At 40.3% G+C, this 21,281-nt stretch overlaps 1 long non-coding RNA gene across 2 annotated transcripts in view; it reads right to left on the bottom strand.

Annotated features, from left to right (window-relative positions):
* LOC123613590 (uncharacterized) overlaps positions 1 to 21,281 on the bottom strand; it is a 256,462-nt gene that overhangs the window by 217,506 nt on the left and 17,675 nt on the right. The window contains exon 1 of one of the 2 annotated variants that reach the window (XR_006720948.2): positions 397 to 591. The exons of the other annotated variant lie outside the window; for it this stretch is intronic. This is a non-coding gene — a long non-coding RNA (uncharacterized LOC123613590). Of the gene's footprint in view, positions 1 to 396; positions 592 to 21,281 lie in introns of those variants that run through there. 2 annotated transcript variants of the gene reach the window in all.

Raw genomic sequence — 21,281 nt, 5'->3', positions numbered from 1 at the left:
CCTGCACCTGTGCTTTTGGGGAAACAGGAAGGAAGAAACCACTCTGTTCATTCTTCTTTCAAAGAAGGGTTGATAACAACTCCTCCACAGTTGTTCTGACAGAGCAATAACCATTTTTTCCCTCAGGTGACACGAAAATAGGGACCAGAAACAATTACGTTCAGACAAGAGATCACACCAGTCACTAAAGATACCACGACAAAACAGCATTTCCCCACGAAGGTAAGGTAGCTGTTTGGCTCGCCTAACGATAAAATTCTTCCTGGCAAATTACTCACTAGCCAATTCTTGCCCGACTCAGTGGCTCCCCACAATTTCCAGAAGCAAGTTCTAACCCCTCCGCTTAGGATTGTTTACACCTGAAATGATCTCTGCCTCCCATCCCCACCACCTCACCTGTACTGGAAGCGCTGCACGCCAAAACCTGTCTTCTCCTTCTTCTACAGCCGCGTTGAGACTAAGCACGTAAGCTAGAAACTCGTCTTCCAGCACGGACGGCAGCTAGGTAGGAGCCGTGATTAAGTCCTCCCACTGTGAGCAGAGAGGGCGTTGGGCCACGTCCAGTCCGAGCTTAAAGTCAACGGACTCCCGCTCTTCCGTGCTCTGTTTCCCGGGCCCCTGGAGCGGAGCATCATGGGAAAACAGCCTCCGCCAATCAAGGGAGGCAACACTCAAGGGGGTAGCCAATCAACAAGACAGAAGGAACGGGGTCCTTGAATAACCACAGGCGGCCGCCTGGGCCACCCCGACTGGTCAGAGAGATACATTCTTACTGAAACCTCTTTGTGTTTAGGTCTTTCTGATACAACAGCTTAGCCTTTAATTAAGACGTACTTTTCGTTATTAAAGAATACATTTCCGGAGAGAACTCTCGGGTTCCCCAAGCATCAGGCTCGGAGACTCTAATTTATACGCACAGGTGGTTTATTGGGAAGAGCTCTCGGTATTAGGAGGGTTAAGGGCAGCGGGATTTCACAGAGAAACAATCTGAACCACACGCAGTGGTAACAGAAGCCGCGGATAATTCTAGAGGAAGCTCTAAATTTGAAATAGCCCCTCTTGTGGAGGCAACAAGATTGATCAACACCAGTCGTTACATGCAGGTTGCCCTTGGGGAAGAGGCAGGGATATGAGTGAGGATGCTGTCTTTGGCTCAGGAAATTACCTAGAGAGGGGCTCAGTTGGGAGCCTAAAGCCACCAGTATGTCAAGCAGCTGGGGATGAGTACCTCAGCCCTGAAGGTGGTTCTGGGTAATACCCGACAGCAGCATCTCCTTCAGTCCACTCCTGGCATCTCTCAGACCTATTTGCTTCATATAGTAAGTTCTTGGAACAGCATGCCCTGGATTCTGGTCAGTCTTTCCTTTGGGGAAACTTACAAGAAGACAAGAACAAACCTCAGCCCCGACCACTGCAGCTGGTTTCAGTGTTGCAACTGATACTCACCGTCCCCTCCTCTATCATCTTCTCTAAATTCCCCTTCACTCTCACCTAATGCCTCTCCCAGTCTACACAGCTTACATGGTAAAGTGACTCTCCGCAGCCTTAAGGCAGTAGGCCGTGGGGCCCAGGCCAAAGTTCACAATAGCTTACACCTGGTAAGAGGTAAATGTACCACATGTGCCAGTAGCATAAACACTACACATGTGCCAGTACCGTGTATCAGCATTATGAACAATACGCATGTGTGGGCAGAATCTTTATAAAAAAGACAGATGCCCCATGTTGAGGCACACCATCTTGTTGAACTGAAAGAAAGTGCTGAGTGGCGCTGCTGCTGCTGCTGCCCACTGCATGAGCCACCTGCTTGTACTGTAATAAAGTACTGTTTTCTTCCAAGTTGGCTCCTCGCACATTTTTCCAGTTGGGCAGCTCACCTCCTGGAATCCCTCTTCAGCCCCCCTCGGCTGACAGTGACCCAGAATTTCATCCCTAAAATGTCTGAGTCCCTGGTTTCCAGGCTCTTCTCAGGCTTTTACTGTAGCACTTGTCCCTTGGGCAAGGTACCAATAGATGTTCCATGGATCACCTGGGTACAAAACATAAAGTTCTCTGCATGCCTAACATAAAAATAGTCCTACCTCCATCTGATGATGAGGATCAATTACTCCTGGCAGGATGGTAACTCCTTTTTTTGCCTGGTACTTGGCACAAGGAGACTAGATGACAACAATAACCTAAAATTTAAGAAGCCTTTTGCTATGTCCTCCGGTGGAAGTGCTCACCCTTGAAAACCAGGAATTCTAAAGACATAGATCCCAGTGTTATGCAGAGAAAATGTGTAAATTTCCCAAGTGGGTCACTGAGAGTGGCACTAAGAAAATCTATTTTTCTTCCACCTGTATGTTCCTGGACTCATATATTCTTCCTGCTGTAAACAAAACATTTATTCATCACTGATGTAGAGTAGATAGTTCATCCCAGAGGATGGTGCTCTACTCTTACTGGGTATCATCTAAACTACTGCTTCATTTGCACTAGGCCAATCCATAGGTCTATCTACTTTGGCAGCTTCTGGGTGTGGTAATGGATAAAACCAGTGGACTTCATGGTTATCTCCCACCACATCACTTCCTTTGCTGAAAAGTGCCCCTTGATCTGAGATGATATCATATGGGATTCCTTATTGGTGCACCAATCACTGTAATGATGACTAAGCAAACTCATACCTGAATATGTGGCGATTTCACTCAAGACCCTACTTCAGGGCAGTAAGGTTCCAATGTAACCAACTTGGCGTGACACAGTAACTGATCTCCTCGAAGGATGGTATCATATCGGCCCTGAATATTGATCTATGTTACTAACACTTTGGGTATTAGCCAGCAGAAGGCTTGGTCATCCTTGGAGAGTGGGAGTCCATGCTATTGATTCCATGAAGAGTCTCTTCCATGCTGATGTAACTACCCAATTTATGCCTCCATTTTGTTGGTGAGAAAACTGACTTGATGTCAGCTGGTGGAGTCCTTCTGTCTACTTAAGTCCTTTATTGCTTCTTCCTTGGTGGACACTTTCTGGAGGCTTTAATACGTGATACAAGGGTATTTACCCTTTGGACTCTACCCCATAGGTACATACACATGCCTCACCATCAGATCATTTTGTACTATATCTTCTAGTACTTTTTCTTTCTAGGCTTATCAACCAAGCAACTCATTCACCACTACCTATAAATTTGTATGTAATCTTATCTTGGGCCACTTCTATTCCCACACACACACACAAAAAGATGACTAGCTACACCATTGGAAGCTCTGCTCTTTGGAAGGGATACTTCTCACTCTGGACTCCTTAAGGTCCTCTCTGAATGAAATCATAATGCAGCTATAGTCCATTTTTAACTTGCACTCACCTGGTGCACTGACCCATACATGAACCACAATTGCTGTTTTTGTCCCCTTTTAGCTTTTGTTGTATAGCTGGCATTTCTTTCAGTGCTCCAGATCCAAAATCTGTCTCAGGTCTGGAGACTGAGAGAGTTGGCTGCACGCAAGTGTTCTGATCTCTATCCTTGATTTCTTTGTATTGTGCAATCTGAGCAATACCTTTGTTAGCCCTTCATCTATTTTGCCCCTAAGGCCACCGTATTCTCTTATCGATCTCCATAACTTCCCCACCAGGCTGACACTCCAATCTTGCAGCTCATTGTAAATATATCATTGCTTCTAATAGTCAAGTATCACCACCTGTCCTCGATTACTCAGAATTGTATAATCCTCATTCCTATTAGTAAACCTGGTTTTCTAACAGCATCCCATACAATCAGACACCACTGAGTTTCTCAATGATGCCAGAGCCTGTCTCATCTACATATTCCCCATCACTTCAGTAAATGAGATATCCACCAGGTCCTCCTGATGAATATATTCAGCTGACAGGTTCTCAGCCTTATACAGTACTTCCACTTGAGCACACCCAGCTCTCTAAACTTTTTGACCCCTTCTTGTACTATTTGTCAGAGGACACCAGCTGTGAGAGATGGGTCAGCAACATCACAGGGAGAAGTGGAACTGTGGTACAGCTGCAGCAGAGGCTTCAGAAGATCATACTAGGAGCTCTTGAAACTGGGTGGATATTCAAAATGACGTATCTTGAAGTAAGGGGAACTGGCCTTTATTCCCCTGTGTCTTAGATGCATATTGCCCCAGGGGAGGAGGCAAGAGAGCGCCCTTTGGTTGTGGGCAATTCCCAAAAGGGGTTCAGCTGAGATCTTGCAGCCATCAGCATTCCCAGAGTGTGTGTTTCCATCCCAAAGAGGGTGGCTGGGCTGTGTACCACAGCATCCACTACACCAATATTTTTTCTGCTGTGCACAAAGCTGGCCTCTAACATCATGCCAAAATCATTTTTCCCTGATTTTGCACACGTTGCTTTCCCTTCTCAGCTCACTCCCACTTATTCATCAAAATAGCTCAAGTACCTTCTTTTCTGCCTTCCCTGACTTCCTTTAGCCAACTCTGCTTTACTGCCTCTCCTTTCTTGCTCCCATACTAACTTTCACTGTCATTTTATCACATTACACTGGAATAATGACTTAAACGCACATTAAACAGTAAACTCCTTGAGGGAAGGGACAATGTCTTATTCTCCCGTATACTCCCAATGTTGACATGTTGCCTGACATCTCACAGGCACTCTTTTAATAAGTCACATTCTTAAAAGTGTGAGTGAGTAAATAAATGAGTGAATAACTTAATGAATGTTCACATATGCTCTCACTGACTTCCAAAGAGAATCTGAGGCAGCCAAGTTCCAAAAAACCAAACATACTGCAGCTTATGGAGCAGTAGCTCAAAATATGCAAAGCCTGGCAGAAATACATGTCTCACTCTACGGAATGGTGCATTATTGGGGAATAAATATGAGACTTGGAAAACCCCTCATTTCAGTGCAACAGATACCCAGATTGGTGACAGCAGGGTATCTTCTCACAAGGACAAGAGACCTCAGCCAATAGCACTTTCAAAAATGTGCAAGCAAAGAGTTAACAGTCTCACAGCTGCCTTTCATTGGAGGTGTTAATGAGGTGACAGGGGGGAAAGATTTTTAAGTGAAATTGCCTTCATTCATTCCAGTTAAATTCCAGTACAATGGAAAGACATGAACCTCTCTCCACATATCCTCTCTCCCCACCCACTTCTAATGGGCTCTGACCTTAGCTCTGTGGTTGCATGCCTTGGAACGGTCCACTAAGAACTTGGAACTGCCCACTTGCTTTCCAAACCTCAGGTTGCCTTGGGGAAACTACTAAAATTTGGTTACCAGAGATACTTAGGTTAGGAGGAATGATTCAAAAAATAATGTGTGGTGAGACAGAGCTGGGATGTCATCTGGCCAAGCAATCAGAAATCTGGGCATGAAAGTCATTCCAACGTACTTTCTGCTTGCTTATTTATAAATGCTCTGTTTCTGTGGCATGAATCAGAAGGACAATATTTCAGAAGAAAAAGATCCCTGAGATACTGTCCAGACAGGGTCTTTGAAAAAGGTCTCAAACATGGCCAAAAAACAAGATAATCATTCCAGCCACAAGTTTTCAACATGCCACAATATCCCATCATAGGAAAGTTAGAGATAAAAGAATGCTGCAGTGAACAGAAGGAGACTCACAGACAAAAAATAAATTCAAGGTTACCAAAGGGGAAACTGGGGAGAGATAAATTAGGAGTTTTGGATTAGCAGATACAAACTACTAGATATAAGATAGATAAATAACAAGTGCTAGTGCATAGCTCAGGGAACTATATTCAATATCTTGTAATAATTTACAATGAAAAGAATATGAAAAATAATATATATATATATATAATCTAATCACTATGTTGTACACCAGAAACTAATCACATTGTAAATCAACTTAATTTCAATTAAAAAAAAAAAAGGATGCTGCAATGGGTAGATATTTCTTGAAGCACCAGTGATGTAAATTTCTGAGAAGACTACTCCTTTAAGAAAGACGTGGGTTAACATCACCATGATACAGAAAGAAGCCACAGTCTTGGGAGTTAGAGAGACATGCTTATTTAACTTGGGCAAGCAGTTCACCTCACTGAGTTTGAAGCTCCTCCTCTGTAAAATAGAGCTGATGATCCTGCCTCGGTGGATTATTGCAAGGCTTCAATGTGATAAGAAGTATGAAATGTTTAGCACAAGGCATAAGGACATCATCATTATTACTATTTATTATTATTACTATTATTGATGAGGAAGAGCATTTGACCAGGGAGTCTATTCATGATAGAATAAATATGCCATTTGTGTGTGTAATACTAAAATACCTCATTAGACTGTGAGTAGAAGAGGCTGCTTGATTTTCTCAGAACGAGCTAAGGCAAATATGAGGAGAAATCCCACTTGTTCAGCCAGGATGCTTCATGTTGAGAAATTACTTACTCTCTCTGAGCCTTAGTTTCCTTATCAATTAAGTGGGTCTCATAAGATCTACTTCATAGGGTTTCTATGATGTTTAAATGAGTTAGATATAAAGCAACAAGAACAGTCCCTGGCTCAAAGTAAAGAGTTGTATTGTGACTGTTCTTGGCTTTTTAAATCACTCTCTAATGATTTCATTGGCCTTTATATCAAGATGTTACTAAAGAATCCCCCGTTTAGGGGAAAGGGGGTAAAAAAGAATACTCTCGCCACTTACTAATTATTTGTCCCCATGACAAAGAACTTTCAATTCGATCCTACTTTCTAGTGAATAGATTCACAGTTCTTGAATAATGTCTATTTCAGCTCCTTACCAACATATGATAAATAAAATTTTCTCATGGTCATCAGAAATGTTGGAGAGGTGAAGAATAGGCCAGGGAGGCAGCTATGCAAATAACACTTAAGCACACTTTACACAGCCGAGAGGGACGTGTAAGAGGCCTCTAGACCAGCTATTTGCTTTTCCACTTACACAAAGCAAACAAATCCCCAAAAAATTCAATAAAAGCTTAGGCTAGCAAAGGAAGAACATTTTTGTAAAGGATCAATAACTCAGAAAAAAAATTGTCATGTTTATTTTAATATTAAATATTTAATATTAAAAAATGAAAAGAAGCAGTGCTGTTCCTCTTGTTAATTTTTTCTGTGAAAATCAAACTCTTGCAAAATATAAAATTAAGACAAAATAGAGGAGGAGAGAGAGTATAGCTCAGTGGTAGAGTACACGCTCATGTATGCACAAGGTCCTGGGTTCAATCCCCAGTACCTCCCTTTAAAAATGAATAAATAAGCAAACAAATGAACCTAATTACCACACACACACAAAAACAAGACAGAGGAAAGAGAACCAAGTCAATCTAGGCAAATATTACAAGGAAAACGTAACTTCAAATTTGCCTTAAATATTTTTTAATTTTTGCCACAAGATGAAATATTATATAAATGCCTTTAGTGACAAACAGTACCCTCAAAAATAATAAGAGCATTTGAAAAGGACTTGCACACTTAATATTTTACTTTGTCCTCATTACAATCTTGTCAAACAGGTATGGTGAGCTTATTACTCCCCATCTTTATACAACTGGGACTCAGGGAGATGAATAATAAAACCCAGGGAAGAGCAAATTATCTGAAGATTCAAAATTCTCATCCAAGTCTCCTTACTTCTTACCCCAACATATCACTTCTTGAAATTTCAAACAGAAGGAGTATAATGCAAGGAATTGGGTAGGAACATGTTGGAAGTTGGAGAAGCAAAACAGGCGAGAAGAAACACAGGGAGACAGTGGTGACCATTCTTGTGGTTAGAGCTGTTGGAAGGAGAGAGAAGAGTGAGGCTGGAAGAGAGGACAAGATGTTCTTAGAATTTGGTGGGAGGTCTTGGTGCCAATTCACCACCCAGATATATGGTTTCTCAGAGAAACTCAATAGCCACATCTTGTGATGTTTCACCCAGCCTCTTTATTGATTTTTGCATTAGAATAAAAATACAGAAAAAGAACAAAAATATTTTAAAACACCATCACGTAGCAACAGAGCATATATGAGATTTAAAGGCATTCCTGAAAAATAAAATCATCCCTGGCTCTTGCCCCAGCCCATTCCTGTGATCCCGTTTGTGCCCCCTTGGGCAGGCCCAAGCTGGGAAGGAGGACCAGGGCCCACCAAAGCACTTTGGGAAAATGGGGCTCTCTGAATGGACCTTGTCTCAGGAGCTCCCTGACCTAGAAACAATGCAAGGTTGGAGGCTTGAATGACCTTAGTGAACCATAAAACTGCAGTACAAACACTCCTGGGTGTTAACCATCTACTCAAGCACAACCTGAAATTTTTAAAACTGTAGCCATAGTGTCAAAGAACTGAGTTCTGAACAATTACAATTAACATTTATTCAATTTACTATTTGTTAAATACTTCACTAAATGCTCTTATGTATAATCTCATTTAACCCTCACCAAAACCTTATGCGGTGGTTACTTTTACTGTTGCTAGCTAAAAGATGGGGAGAAGCTAAGAGGTTAAGTGCCTCACCCAAAGTCACACAACTGACACGTGGAGCTGCGATGTGCATCTAGACTGTTTAATTCTAGAAACACATTTATAACCCGTGCTCTTCCATGGCATTAGAAGAGTTAACTTTTTCCCCCCAGTTCCTGTTCTAAACCTCTCAGTCCTTCTGGACGTATGAAAGACCTGCTGTTGTTTGGCTAAGGAACATCACAAAAGGTATATAAGCCACAAGTTGCTTCCTGATTGTATCATACCCACGTACATCCTGTCAATTACAGTTGTTTACACCAAGCAGTGAGTTGTGCTTTTTTTGCACATGGTGCAGTTTTTCCCCCAAAATATACACGGTATATAGGTGGTGCAATTGACTAGTACAGCAACTGCCATTTCATATATTTTGCTTTGCTTTGCTGTTGGTTTTTATTTCTCCTGGAGGAACCCAGTCCTAAAGCATCATTACCCTGATGACCTGGAAGTTCAAGTTAGGGAATTACAAATACCATTTACAAATCACCTGGTGTCAACTCAGGACTTTACAAACAGACACTAATGATAAACCAGCAAAAGGATGATATGATATGAAGGTGAAAGGCCAGCGTTTGGTTGATTTCAGCCAGCTTCGTAGGGATTTATTTTGCTTTGTTTTCTGTTTTGCTGCCTTCATGTATGTTTCTTTCTCTGGAATGTTTGAAAAGATAATCCATTTCCTACAAAAGGATTCCTGGGGAGATTACCAAGATGGCAGAGTAGAAGGATACATAGCTTACCCTCTCCCACGAATACATCAAAAACTACATCTACACATGTGACAATTCTCAAGAATACCTATTGAACTTTGAAAGAATATGTCTTACATTGGAAATACAAGGGAAATCCTCACAAAACTGGGTAAACAACAAATTTATACTGTATAGCACAGGGAACTATATTCAATGTCTTGTAGTAACCTATAACAAAAAAGAATCTGAAAATGAATATATGTATGTGTAGGTATGACTGAAACATTATGCTGTACACCATAAATTGATACAACATTGTAAACTGCCTATACTTCAGCTAAAAAAAAATTTAACAAAACAAGAAAAGGATTCCTTATAGCAACCCAAGGTCATGACAGTGCAATTAGTATTGTATTCTGGCAATGAATTTGTTAGTTATAAATTATTATATTCTCCAAGCATAGATGATGGACACAACTTCAGAGAAATCCAATCAGGAAAGAAAAAAGAAATGTCATTATGGGAACATGCCATCTTTCACTTGATAGAGGACATTTGCCAAAACAAGATAAATATGCTAAACAGAATTTCAACACCTTCTAAGTGTCAGGGATTTTCACCTTTATTACTAATGTGCAAGTCCTCCTCTTTCGCCTGCTAAACACTTGCCAGCACTGAGATCTACACTGCAGCAATTGGGAAGCTACTATCCTGCTCTCGAAAGATAATCACCCTCTGCACAGTGAAGTGTTTGGCACAGCCTTGGATTCAGGAGCACTGAAGGGCTCTGAAAACATAATATTTTAATCATTGTTTTTTTTTCAAACATATGCTTAAACTGCATTTTCCAGCTAAGGAGTGGTCTTAGCCATCACTCATATCTCACTTACAAAGGAAAGTTCTCAGGCCAACTTGGCAGCTTTGAACAATTCAGTTGATCTGGAAATCTCTCAGCTCCCCAGTTAGCATTTTTCATGTCCAAATCCAGGTGCCAAAACTTTTACTGAGCAATAGAACTACTGCTTAACTGCCTCTCTCACCTGCTACTGTCACTGAGCTATAACTCCTACTATGTTTAGAGCTACTTCAGGAAAAGGATTGTCAAATCATATGTTGCAAAGTGACTGCTACCCGTCCCTTAGTTGTTTCAGTTCCTGCAACTGTGCGGTTTCTCACTCAGCAGCAGCTTTGAGCCCATTACGTGGCTCAGTTGAACCAGGAATTTAGCTCAGGACTAACAGCACATTCGGGTAAACCTTATACCAAGAGTGACCACACGCTCAACTTGCCTGAGACAGTCCTGGTCTAGGCCAATGGTCAAAGTGTAATTATCAACTGTGCCCACTTCCACTCACAACATTGTACTGGTTTGGACAACTATGTGGTCACCCTGATTACACCTATAAAAGATTAAGGACCAGAATGAGATGTTTCTGAATCCAGAATATCTACACCGGTAAGGTTCATCACTCGCCTCCCTTCCCTCTAGGCAGTTGCCAGCAATTTCACCATTAAAGCTTCAAAACATAACCCATTGTACCTCTAGCATTTATCACAGAGTCTGACACAAAGGGTAGTAATCTTATAATTTTGCAAATGTCAAATGTCAAATCACAAGGCATATTGCTCATTCCAAACATATTTACTATATCCCTCCTGTTCACAGGCACTGTGCTAGGCACTGGGGATCTACAATGAAGCATGTCAATGGCTGTCCTCAAGGGGATGGCAATCTCACCGAAAAGAGTGATTTGTGATCATTTTAGTGGCATATAAATATCATGTACAGCAGAGGCATACAGAATGCCTAACTAACCCAGCCTTGAGAAATGGAGGAAGATGTGACTGAAGGGGAGGAAATGAGAGATGAGAAGGTTCTTTTCTGCATGTTACATACAAAGGCACATGATGAGAACAGAAAGTGTACAACGTGACCATAGTAAAGACAGCAGGATGGGTAAGCAGGCTGGCAACTGGGCTGGAGCAGAGCACAGAGAAAGCCATGGATGTCCTTCGGGAGACTGGACTTCATCTGGGGGCAATGGTGAGCCAGAACCAGCCCTTACACAGAAGAGTGACTTGATCAGATTCAATTTTAGAATGATAGCTCTGGCTACAATATTATGACTATGAAATCATGAGGGGTTTTTTGTTCTTAGGGCGACGAAGGGACATTATTTTTGCGTTTTATATTTGAATGTGTTGAATCAAACCATCTATAGAGAACAGCCTCCTTTAAAAAGTCAATCATGATTCAACCGTGAGGCACTCTGGGTTCAGTAACCAGTTCTAGGGCTTAACTTCTGGTGTCCTTGGCCAAACCGCACTAGGCTTACTTGGACCTCAATTTCCTTGTCTGTAATATATGGACTGTTGTTTTCACCTTTCACATAAGGTGATTTGAGGAACCACTAATGAAATGCAGCCCACTTAGAACAAAAAGTGTTACAGAAATGCTTAGTAAGTCCAAATAAGAGCCAAGAAAGATGAAATGTGTGTGTCAAATGTTCAAGTGCACAGTGGAGGGGTTTCAACTCTAAGATTTAATGATCTGGACGCTCACTCTCACTGGGGCTCTGTCCCAGCTAAATCTAAGGCTGAGGTGGACCAATTAAGAAATGGTAATCTCAGATCACCTCTGCTGAAAGGCATGTCTCTGCACCTAGACTGGGGCTCACCTTCACAATAAGCTTTCCCTGAATCTGCTGAGTCCAAGCCACTTTTTAGGAAATCACATTTTGAAACTAAGCTCTGGAGGAAAATCACGTGCTATTTAAATGATTTTTAACAATAAAAGAATTGAGTGTAAAAAGGTAAGGAAGAGAGAGAGAGAGATCACTGAGTTTCTCCATTACCCTCTTCAGATATTGCAAAAGATCAAGTCTTTAGATTTAAATGAAAGACTTATTCATGCAAATAACCATCATTCATCGAGAGCCATCTATGTACAAGGTGCTATTCTACGTCTTTTTGCAAACATTAGATCATTAGTTCCTCTCACTAGAGAGTCATAATTTTCCTCTATCATATCTTATTTCTCAGTACTTGAGTTTGCAGAAGTTACGTCCTGCCCACCTATAAAGTGACGGAACTTGAATCACAACCCAGGCTGTTATAAATCTCAGTTTATGCTCAGTGCTTTCGGACTACTCTGCGGAAAAATATTAAAAGGCTTATCACTGCCCTCTTCTTGCTGGGCTCCTACTTTCTCATCCTGACCCAACCCTGCTTCTCATACCATCACCAGCATGTAAATTTGCCATTTCCAAAATGTGAGTTAGTCAGAATAGGAAGGTTAATTTATTTCAGTGGATATGTGTCAGTGACACTATTTTTAAAAAGGACTTTATGACAACTTGCACATCACATAAAATATCATCATTGGGTGCCACCAATATGACCCTAAAAAGGATAAGTGATCTGTCCCATTGCAGATGTCCTGTTGCAAGAGCACCACTCAGCACTTGCTGGTTTATGTCAGCATATTCAACAAAGTAAGAAAAACCTAGATGCTTTTCTGAGAAATAGATCCCACAGCAGAGAACAGAAATATTGTGATAAGACCCTTTGGAGTATAGATTTGTAAACTCTATAGTTTCTTCTTGCTACACCACAAAATTGGTTGGAATGACTGTATCAAGTAGTACTTTTTATATCAACAGTAGGCTGAGTTTTAAAACTGAGCTCCATGTAAATGCTATGATTATGTCTCAGGAATTCTGCAAAAATATGATTTAAATCCATTTAAAATATATTTCTTAAATTATTCTAGAATAATTTAAAAACTATATGCATATGTAAATTTACACATACATGTACACACACACATACAGGCTGAACTTCAGACTTAGGTATCCAGCTGCCCACTTAACATCAATCCTAAGCATAATGTGTGCAAGATCAAACCCCTGATCTTTCCCATCTTGCCCTTAAACTTGTTCCACCAGCAATCTTTTTGCAATTCATTAGGGGCAATAGATTCTTCCAGTGGCTGACCATCTCTCCTGGCGCATCTCTTCCTCAGATCTCCCCCTTGTTTACTCCACTCCAGCCACACAGATCTCCTTGCTGATGCACTCACATCTAAGGCAAACTGCTGCCTCCGGGCCTTTGCACTTGGGGTTTTCTCTACTTGCCCTTCCCCAGAGAGGAGGTCTCTCTCTCCCTGGATTTATTTAGGTCTTTGCTCAGTGAGGCTTTCCCTAGCCACACCATTTAAAATTGCACTCTCTCACCTCAATCCTAGCACTTTCCATTTTTGTTCTCTGCATTATTTTTCTCCACAACATTTATCACTACATGATAAACTATATATCCAGTATCTATCTGTTTATATTGTCTATCTCCTTCACCAGAATGCAAGCGCCACGAGACTGGGCCATAGCTATTTCTCTTGTTCTGCTATACTATTGCCCAGGACTATATGTGGCCCATATGGAGATTTAATAACCATTTGTGAAAGGAAAGTACGAAAGAAAGCAGGATGAAGAGATAGTGCAACAGCAGTGGGGACGTGAATGTATGATTATTTCAATGGGGTCATCAGAAAAGTCTCTTTGAGGAGGTAGCTCTTGAACCTGAAAGTTGAAAAGAGGCTAGCTATGCAAAGATCAGAAAACAAAATATTTCTTGCACGACAGACTTTAATTAAGGATGAATTTGTCAAGTTCAAAAATTAAAAAGGACTATGTAGGTGGATCATGGTGGAAGAAATTGGGTGCATCTATTTGACAAACCTGAGCATTTACCATCTACTGCTAAAGTTTCCACTACAGATGCTAGAAAAAGAGTGTCCTCACATTTTCTGTCTGTCTGATTGTGGCAGCCAAGAATGAAAAAGAGGAATAGAAGAGAAAAACAGGGTAATATAGGGGAAAACACGGACAAAGAATTTTTATAATTCAGAAAAATTAACCTGTAAACAGTAAAGAGCCTATTTTACTCCCCCCCCCCAAAGAATCTAAAATTTGAGATTCAAAGTGATGAGAAAGTCATGAAGGTTGACGGAAACTCTATCATAGGAGCCATGAGGAAAATACTGACTTTCATCCTTCTACCAATGGTGAGCCTTTGGAGAATTGAAGAAGGAAAGTGATATGATTTGACTTACACATTTAAAGGGTTGATAATGGATATGGGGGTATACCAAGAGTAGACTAGAAAAGTGACTAAGAAGTTATCTCAGTCCAGGGGAGAAATGATGGTGGATCAGACTCTGAAAAGTGTTAAGAAACAGTAGTGTTTGGATTCAAGGAATATATTAGAGGTGGAACTACACTTGCTGATGGATGCAAAGAGTGAGGAACATTTATACCAGGTATGCAATACTGGTTCAACACTTGAAAATAAATTAATATGGTCCATCATATCAACAGGCTAAAGAAGAAAATCACATGATCATGTCCATTGATGCAGAAAAATTACTTCACAAAATATAACACCTGTTTATGGTAAAAAAAAAAAAAAATTCCCAGTAACCTAGAAACAGAGGGAAATTTCCTGAAGTTTATGAAGAATATCGACCCAAAAAATCTACATCTTTCATTATACTTAATGGTAAGAAACTTTAAGTTCCTGACTCAGTAAGATCAGGAACAAGGCAAGTATGTTCCCTCTCAAAATTGTTTTTCATCATCATACTGGAAATCTTAGCTAATGCAATAAGAATAAAATGTAATTAAAGGTATGCAGATTGGGAAAGAGAAATAAAACTTTTATTCACAGATGTCATGATCATCTTTGTAGAAAATGTGAAAAAATCAACAAAAAAATTCTTGGAACTAAAATGCAATTATGGCAAGGTTGTAGACACAAGGTGCAGAACTCAATCACTTTCCTATATACCACTAGGGGACAAGGGGAATTTGAATTTTAAAACACAATACTATTTACATTAGCACCAAAAATGTATGTACATGTAGGTATAAATTGAACCAAATATGTATGAAATCTCTATGAGGAGAACTAAAAAGCTTTGATAGAAACTCTGATTGAAGCTCTGAACAAAATCAAAGAAACTAAATATATGGAGAGGTATTCTATGTTCATAGATAGAAAGACACAATATTGTCTGTAAGTCAGTTCTTCCCAACTTGACCTATAGATTCAATGCAACGTCAATCAAAATCCAAGCATTATTTTGTGGATATCAACAGACTGAATCCAAAGTTTGTATGGAAAGGCAAAATACCCAGAAGAGTCAACACCATACTGAAGAACGAAATTTGAGGCCTGACATTACCCAACTTAAAGATTTGCTATAAAGCTACAGTATGGGATTGGTGTGGGATGGGTGAAAGAACAGACAACTAGATCAACGAAAAGAATAGAGAGCCCAGAAATACACCCACGTAAATAGAGTCAACTGATCTTTGACAAAGGAGCAAAGGCAATACAATGGACAAAAGAGAGTCTTTTCAACAAATGGTGCTGGAACAATTGGACATCCACATGCAACAAAATATATATATAGAATCTAGACCTAGACCTTATATCCTTTACAAAAATTAACTCCAAATGGCTCATAGATGTAAATGTAAAACACAGAACTATAAAACTCCTGGGAAATAACACAGGAGGAAATCTAGATGATCTTGGTTCTGGCAATGACTTTTTAAATACAACACCAAAAGTACAATCCATGAAACAAAAGAGTTGATGTCAGACTGCATTAAAATTAAAAATGTCTGCTTTGTTTCACTGTCAAGAGAGTGAGAAGGCAAATCACAGACAAGGAGAAAATATTTGCAAAAGATACACCTGATAAAAGACTGTTATCCAAAATGTACAGAGAATTCATAAAACTCAACAATAAGAAAACAAAAAAACCTGATTAAAAAATGGGCCAAAGAACTTGATAGACACCTCACCAAAGGACATAACTTGTCCAAATAAGCATGTGAAAATGTGCTCCACATCAGAGTCAACAGGAAAATGCAAATTAAAACAATAATGAGCTATCACTATACACCTATGAGAATGAACAGTGACAATACCAAATGCTGGCAAGGATGTGAAACCACAGGAATGCTCATTCATTGCTGATGAGAGTGCAAAATGGCCACTTTGGAAGACAATTTGGAGGTTTCTTGCAAAACTAAGCATACTTCGCCGTAAGATGGAGAAGTTGTGCTCCTTGGTATTTACCCAAAGGAGTTGAAACTTACACCCACAAACAAACAAACAAAGCAAAAAAACAAAAACCAAACAAACAAAAAAACCTGCACACAAATGCTTGTAGTAGCTTTACTCATAGTTATCAAAACTTGAAAGCAACCAAGGTGTTCCTCAGTAGGTGACTAACTGGTAACTAAGCTGTGGTAGATGCAAACAATGGAGTGTTATCCAGCACTGAAAAGAAATGACCTATCAAGCCATGACAAGACATGGAGAACCATAAATGCTTATTTCTAAGTGAAAGAAGCCAATCTGAAAAGACTATGTACTATATGATTCCAACTATATGACATTTTAGAAAAGACAAAAGCTGCGCAGACAATAAAAAGATCCCCAGGGGTGAGTGGGGAGGGAAGGATGAACAGGCAGAGCGCAGAGGATTTTTAGGGCTATGAAAACCACTCTGTATGATTCTATAATGGTGGATATATGTCAATGTAAGTTTATCAAAACCCATAGAATATACAAAATTCTATGAGTCCTAATGGAAACGATGGACTCCGGTAGGTAATGATGTGTCAGTATAGGTTCATCAGTGGGAATAAAGGTACCACTTGGGGGGATGCTGCTAATGGGGACCACAGAGGGCAGAGGGAAACATTGGTACCTTCTGCTCAATTTTGCTAGGACCCTAAACTCTTCTTAAAAAATGAAGTCTACCTTTTAAAGTGAGGGACAGAGGGAAAGTAAGGAAAACGCCTAACTTTTTGGCCCAAGCAACTGGGAGGATGATGGCGACAATACTGTGCTGGGGATACTGGAGAAGAGGAAGGTATTTGGGGCTAGGGCAAGAGTTCTATTCTGTAAATTACTCTACAGATTTTAACCCTTTGAAGACCAAGAGCACATGTGATGGTAAGTTTACCTTTTTTTATTTTTCTATCTAGACTTTGAAATAATATTTCTCCTTCTATCTTTGTGCATATTCTTGAATCGCCCTAATTCCTCCTGCATATCTACTTATACAGGTAAGTACATGCTGATAGAGACTGCTCAACTGCCCAAGCGGGGCTCACATTAAAACAGAAACCCAGGCTAGAGAAAGAGGAGGAACGTCAGAGGTGAGATTGCATCTTCCATGCTAGTGGGGGTAGCTATGATCCCTGCACAAAATCTTAGACTAAATCTTGGCAGTGTATATGTGCATAGAAGTTTCTAGATAGATACAAAAGCCTAACAGCAGAGGACACTGGCTGTCCCTTTCCCAATTGGATCTAAAGGGTTGAAGGACCCGATTGTCTCTAGTGTGCAGCAGAAGCAGGACCAGGAAGGTAAGCTACAAATAACCTAGCAGAAGGGCACTGGAATGCCCCCTCAACATTTATCATCGTGCTGAAGTGGTTTGTTCTAGATGTTTCTCATGTGTCAGGGAAAGACACAGTGACAGGACAAAGGAGGGAGGGAAAGGTGGGGGGTGGGGTAGGGAGAGAAGGGAATGAGAGCTGAGCCTAGAGAGGCCTTACTGTCAGGACTAGAAGTGGGTGACCTGGGTGAGCAAGCAGCCACTAGCCAGATAAGGATGCCCATATCACAGGGAAAGCAGTGTGAACGGTCGACAAGAGAGGACCAGACGTCCATCTCCCTGCCCTGCCTGGGCACTATATAAGCACCCAGGAGATACAGCTGCAACTTCATGGAGAGGAGAACTTTGAATTACCCAAAATGTACATCTAGCCTCCTAGAGTAATAGGAGGCTTGAAATACCAAAATAAGTCCAATTAGAGAAAAACAAAGCTAGATTTTTGCACCTCTGATTATATGGAAAGCCTCATATTTGCTCTGTAAAAATGCTGTAAGTTCACCAGAAGACTTGGGTCTGTTTGGTTGACAAGGAGGGTGAGCAGTTCCTGTGCTCAAGTTATTCATGATTCAACTTCAAAACAAAATGTTCCTATTGCTCCTCTTTCAGGCTTCTAGCTTAGTTTATTTAAACTAGATTGTGAGAATTGCAAGGTAAATTTTTAAACAAGTTATACTCTCAACTACATACGTTCCTATGTGAATCAAGATTTCTCTGATACACTGCAATCAAAATTAAATGTAGCTACAAGCTACATGCTGAAGTGAGTGTGAGACTGGCACTGTCATCCAACTGCTGCTTTAAGTATTTATGTTCATCGAAACAAGTTTATACTTTTCATCAATTGAGTTCTTAATAATCAGGTTACATTTAAAATTTAAAGGCTTTTAATTTTAAAAAGCATTTTAATATTATTGATATATTTTATAAATTGGAATGGTTTGCAAATGTCATTTGAAAAAAGGGCTGTTGTTGAAAATATTTACAAGCTACTGTTGTATATGATACAAAATTTTTCATTTTAAGTACAATATTTTTGGCAAATACACTTATCATATAAACTGTCTATATATGTCTTATCATTTATATGTACTAGCTTAATACTATTACTAATAACTATTTCCTTTTTTATTGTGGTAAGAGATGAGATCTACTCTCCTAATAAATTTTAACTGTAAAATACATTATTGTTGACTACAGTTACAATGTTATGAAACAGATCTCTAGGGCTTATTCATCTTACATAACTGAAACCTTATGCCTATTGCTTAATAATTCCCCAATTTCCCCCTCCTTTAGCCCCTGGTAACCACCATCCCAGTCTATGATTTTATGAATTTGACTTTTAGGTACCTCATGCAAGTGCATGCAGTACTTGTCTTTCTGTGTCTTGGTTCCCTCACTCAGCATCATGTCCCCAGGCTCCACTCATGATATCACATGTAGAAGAATTTCCTTCTTCTCTAATGCTGAATCATATTCCATTCTACATACATACCACATTGTTCTTTTCCATTCATCTGTCCTGAACATTCAGGTTGTTTCCACATTTTAGCTGTTGTGATGAGTGCTATAATCAACATGGAAGTCCCAACATCTCTTTGAGATCCTGATTTCAGTTCTTCTGGGTAGATACCCAGAAGCGGGCTTGATGGATCAGATGGCACTTAGATTTTTAATTTTTTTAGGGACCACACTGAATAACTGTTTCTTGATTGCTGCTCTGTGCAACAAACAGTGCTAAGAATTTACACATATTATCTCTTTCAATCTTTCTCTTAACTCTTTGAACCGGATCCCATTGTTACCTCCATTGTAACATTTGAGGAAACTAAGACTTAAATAACTTGCCCCAAGTTACACAGGTAAGAACTGGTGGAGGTACCTGACTTCAAAGCCTGATTCCTTAGCCATGAGAGAGTTTTTTCAATGATTTATAAAAATCCAATTCATGAGGCATAAATAGAAAAATCAATAATAGAGAAGTCTGAACTCCAGGTGATTGGTACAGACATGTGCTATTGAGTCACTTTAGAAAATACTGAAACTTAATTGACAGCTGTGAGTTACCCTTTAAGAACACAGTTCTTTTCTCTTGGGTTTCCTTGGCAGCAGTGGTTTAACAGTGTTTGCTGTAGAACAAAATCTTCCCCACCTGGACATTAGGGGGAATTAAGTCTCTCTATGGAATGAATAACTAATCATATAACCATGGAAGTGATAAATGATTTTGAGATATCAGAATTCAACTGATAACCCTCTTTGTGACTTTAGTGAGGCCAATAGAGCACAGCTGGAGGAGAAACACTAGGTTTAATCAGAAACAGGCCAGCACAAGGGAAGTTAGTTGTGTTAAAAACAATATATTCATGGGACCATCATCTCAGTAGGGTCCACAAACCTTGGGGACCTTGAATCCGTAGCAGATACTCAGTACTCTCACCAATAGCTGGGTGTCTCCACGTGTAACCAAAAGGTCTCAAATTCTTTATGACAAGGAGCCTTGAACAAATCCTGGCAGGTGTAGGCTGTGCCAAATAAATGGATACAGGGCAATGCTATGGGCAATGGTACGCTCTGGATTCAGATAATTCAGAGCAACTTACTCTGAGCTTTCCTCTCATTTATAAACTGAACATAGTATTGCCTGTTACCATGAGTATTGAATAGGATAGAACACACAACTCTCTTTTGTTTTACCTCCAGCCCAGATCCGCCTCTTTCTTTCTCTCTCTCACTCTCGCTCTAATTCTAGACTCATGTTTCTGTCTCTCTACTTGATAAATCACTTAGATAGCTAATAGATATTTCAAATTCCACATGATTAAAAGAGAACTTCTAGTCTCCTCCACAAATCATGTTGTATTCATTAGCTTTACCATATACTAGTTGATGGTAACTCACGCCAAAAATCTTGGCATAATTCTTATCACCTCTTTATTCTAACAGCCCGTGCCCCAGTCCCTCAGGAAATCTTGTCAGCTTCATTAACAAACACAGTCTAGAATCTGACCACTTCTCGGTCCCTACACTGCTACCACCTGAGCCACCATCACCTCTCTCCTGGAAACACTACAACAGACTCCTAACAGGTTTCCCTGCTTCTGCCCTTCCCAACTCCAGTGTATTTCAGGGTCACACTTTGGAAAACAGGTCAGATCTTGTCCCTGCTTTACTAAAGCCTTGCGGTGCTTCCCCCACTTCACGCTCTGAATGACCTGCAAGGCTCTACACAACCTTAACGCCCTCCCTGCTCACTCACTCCACTGCAGGCAGACCGGAAGTCCCCAGGCTCCCCACCCTAGGGCTCTGCTCTATCTATGGACTCTGCCTGGAAGGCTTTTCCCTACATGTCACTGGGCTAACTTCCTGTCACTTCTGAGTCTTCAAGCCAACATCCCCTTCTCAGGGAGGCCCTCCCTGACCATCCTATCTCATCTGCTAGACTTCTCTGCCCCTGTACTTCTAATCTGCATTACTTTGTTCTACCTTTTTGTTTTCCCACACTTACCACCCTTTAATTATACATTTATCATATTTTTCTTACTGGCTTATTCTCCTGCTAGAATGTAAGCTCCTAGAGGTCAGGAGTCTAGGCCTGCTTGCTTCTGATGAATCTCAAGCATCTAGACAGAGCACAG

The sequence above is a fragment of the Camelus bactrianus genome, chromosome 4 (genome assembly GCF_048773025.1).
Source record: "Camelus bactrianus isolate YW-2024 breed Bactrian camel chromosome 4, ASM4877302v1, whole genome shotgun sequence".
NCBI lineage: Eukaryota > Metazoa > Chordata > Mammalia > Artiodactyla > Camelidae > Camelus > Camelus bactrianus.
The sequence above is the reverse complement of the archived record's forward strand: the minus strand, read 5'-3'. Positions and strand labels throughout refer to the sequence as shown.